A 3877-nucleotide genomic window follows, 5' to 3' on the forward strand; every position below is an offset into this window, starting at 1 on the left:
GAGGAGATGGAGATAGGGAAAGTGAATATTTATGTGACATTTTTAAAACTTTGTGTTTATTTATGGAATTTGGATTGTTTATTAGCTATGTGATGGATGTTGATTTAAAATACATATGTGATGGATTACATGTTTATGAAGATACATGTTACATTTTTTGAACTTTGTGTTTATTTATAGAATGTGGATTGTTTATTACCTATGTGATGGATGCTGATTTATGATACATATGTAATGGATTACATGTTTATGATGACACATATGTGATGCTAATTATGATGCTCAATTACATATATGATGATACATCATGTGATGCTTATGATACGTATGTTTTTATTGTTTATCAACTTACAAATGTAATGCTTATGATGCTCAATTGATGGTGTTGATTTCATGTATAGTCCCTGTGTGATGTTGTCACCCTTGGTGGGAACAGGTCATTGACTACAAACATCATCAACCATTTAGTTGAGGATCCTGCATAGTCTACATAAAGTAAAGGTAAGGAATTAAAAAATTTACAATGATTATGACGACAACATCTTTTTTTTATTAAATACTCTTTTTGTCTACAAAGTTCATGTTGTGTACTATGTAATTTTTAGCTAGCATAAGATAATTGAATTACATGTACAGGAACTTGAACCCCTTTGATGAGGATCCTACACATTCTCATGGATCAATAGGTGTAACTAGTCAATACACACTATAGAAATAGTTTATTTTTAAAAAATTACTTGGAAAACAACTTCCTCTATTTTTTAAACCTTGACATTAGCAGCAAATCTACTAAACACTTGAGGCCCCAGTTGGACTTATTCAAATTTTAATCCCAACATCAACTTTAGAGCTGACTTCTTCATCAACATTACCCTCATCTGCAAAATTTCTCTCTCATTACCAACTAACTCTCTCATTTGATGGAGTGCAGGTACCACCAAATAGGTATTTGTCAGATGTGTCTTCCTTGAGTGAGGGAAATGCAGGCATAGAAAATGAAAGTGAGACATGTAGTAGGTCTACAATAGGGAGATCAACTAGAGGTCGAAAGATTACAAGAAAATTCAATAAATGCATGAATTTTTTCCTTGCTCAAGGGGGGCATGGTCTTATGATGATGAGACCAAAGGTGAAATTGAGGTGCCATTGAGGTACAAACATCTACAGAAACAATGGGTACCCAAGGAACTTCCTCCAATAAACACTGATTTTTGTATTAACGATAGGATATATTGCATAGAACCTTCATCGTTACATGGTTTCGGCCTATTTTCCATGGATGGAATAAATATTTGTTACAACAAAGTTGTTGAATTGATAGAGTTTTTCAAACCTTGTTACAATTACAATAATTGAATGTAGATTGTTTGATATAAAAAAAGTATGCCTAGGTATGCACTGTCAACAAATTATATACAACAGAAAGATAATGATCAAAGTAAATGAGTGGTTGTATACATTGATGGAAGGCCAAGAGCAACAAGGAATATTGCAGGTTTTATAAATAGTACGCGACCTGGGTCAACTAATAAACAACCCAATTGCATATTTGAGGCGTGCGAGGGAAATCATGTATTTGTATGTGCGATAAAATCAATAAGTGAAGGCAAAGAGCTTCTAAATGATTACAGTTTGAATCGTATAGATACAAACAAAGTTACTATCATGGGGGTGGTATGTACTATATACCATTTAAATTAACCAACCTCCAATTAATGAATCCAACATACCATTTTATTATGATGTTTTTTTGCTAAGTCTATTGGTTTCATTTCACTAACATTTTTATATTTTTTCTTTGGCACAAGGAAATATGGATACATCACATAGCGCAGACAGGGATGTAGGTCGCGACACTTCTATCGAGTAGGTAAACTTCATTGTAATTGTACAAATTAGATAAAAACAAACTGTTATATTATTATATTCTTTTCTTGAGTGTTTTAGACTAATTTTGTAATTGCTAATGATATTCTTGACACAGACGGATGTTCGGGGAAAGGGAAAGGGAGTTGTAGTACCTCAACACCTCTCTAGGGATGTGGACTCAACATGATTAAGCGATGATGACCCTGGAAATCCCACAAACCCTATGAAATTGATAAAAAATCGTCTTAGAAAAATTAGTAGAGAGATTGTTACTTTGGCATCGGTGTATCCTCAGACTGGTGAGATAAAAGAGAGGGTGAAAGTATTGATTTGGACATCAGAAAACTTGCAAGCAAGCAGTAAAGAAAGCTTTAATTATAACAAAAGTTCAATAATGGTTTATATTTTATTCTCTTTTATGTCATTAACTAAAATATGTGCGTGTTGATTTTACAACAATTTATGTGCCCTCATGAAACTGGTGGTCATGATCAGGGTGTTGCAAGTACTTCAGGTGATGATGATTTTATTGGCTTATCACTTTGACTACCCAAAATACATCATACTTGATACTGTCAATGTTCATAATAAAGGTTCATCCTTGTTTACAATTCTTGCACTTTTCATATATTTAATATTTGATATATTTAATGTATTATTCTTCAGGTGTTGTCAATGTTCCTGTGCAAATGCCGCCGATGCCTCATCAAAGGTTAGCCCCACCTGTATCACCGACTGCAATGTCTACAACATGTAGCATGTAGACATCCTCTACTACATGTCATATTGGCCTACCCACTGTTGGTAGATCCCTCTTTTGCTCTATCTTTTGTTATGTGTTTATTTCCCTTCAAGAGTTCTTTCATCGGGGCATTTCATAACGGATTCATTTCTGCAGCAGGAGATGCACATGAGGATGTGCCAAAGGCGACTAGTGCTGATAACATGCCATTATTTCTTGGATCTTCTCATATTGCTAGTATGGGAACGTTGTAGGCCACATTGGTGGTGAGTGATGAAGAAATGATTCTCTTAAAGATACAAAAGGTTCCAGGTACTTTAAAATTATTATTATATATATTCTAATTGTAATTTACTTTCTGATCACTCTTTTTGGACTAATGATCCCATGAATTTTTTGCAGGAAATGATATTTTTTATAAATATCTTAGTGACATTGCATTGCAGATATTTGGGCCCACCATATGTAAAATGCGGTACATCATATGTGAACTAACCCTAATCCACTATTTTGATTTCATATCATTGCTAGAATAGTTTTCCTTTGATCCATTTCTTGAACTATAATAAATGTGTAAATGTTATTCAATTTTCTATTCTAGATGCAAGTTATATTCAAGGTTTATGTTTCTTTCAAATATATGTTATTTCTTAATCTAATAAATCTGATTATTTTCAGGTATGTTGTAGATGAGAAGGAGCGTTTATCAATTTTGATGTTCTTCTCATAATTACTGATTGATATATATATTCCAATAAGGAGGATCAAGCAACACCTTGAACGGTCATGTCAATTAGACATGACCGATCAAGATATTACTTGATCACACCTCTTCAATCATAATCACATTTTAACTTATACCAATCGGTGTGCATATAACTAACAAGTTTAACTGATACTAACCGGTGTGCATATAATTAACAAGTAAAACCAATACCAATCGGTATATATGCAATTATTAATAAACTTGATAACAATCGGTATATATGCAGTTAACAATAAACCCGATAACAATCGGTATTCCGTGCACTAGTTAAGAACCTGATTATTAGCAAGGTTATATATAAGAATCGAGGGATACGATCATAGCTAGATCGTATATCATGAAAACTATTTGTGATGTAATATAAATTAAGAATGACATATTGAAGAGTAATTATATTTTTTAGACAAAGGAATGATGAATAAAGTCTTATCATAGTCTATCGATGAGATAGATGATTGAATGAGAGACTTCATTTATCTCTCATTCAATCATTTATCTTA

This window comes from Cryptomeria japonica, chromosome 8 (genome assembly GCF_030272615.1).
Source record: "Cryptomeria japonica chromosome 8, Sugi_1.0, whole genome shotgun sequence".
NCBI classification, from domain to species: Eukaryota; Viridiplantae; Streptophyta; class Pinopsida; order Cupressales; family Cupressaceae; genus Cryptomeria; species Cryptomeria japonica.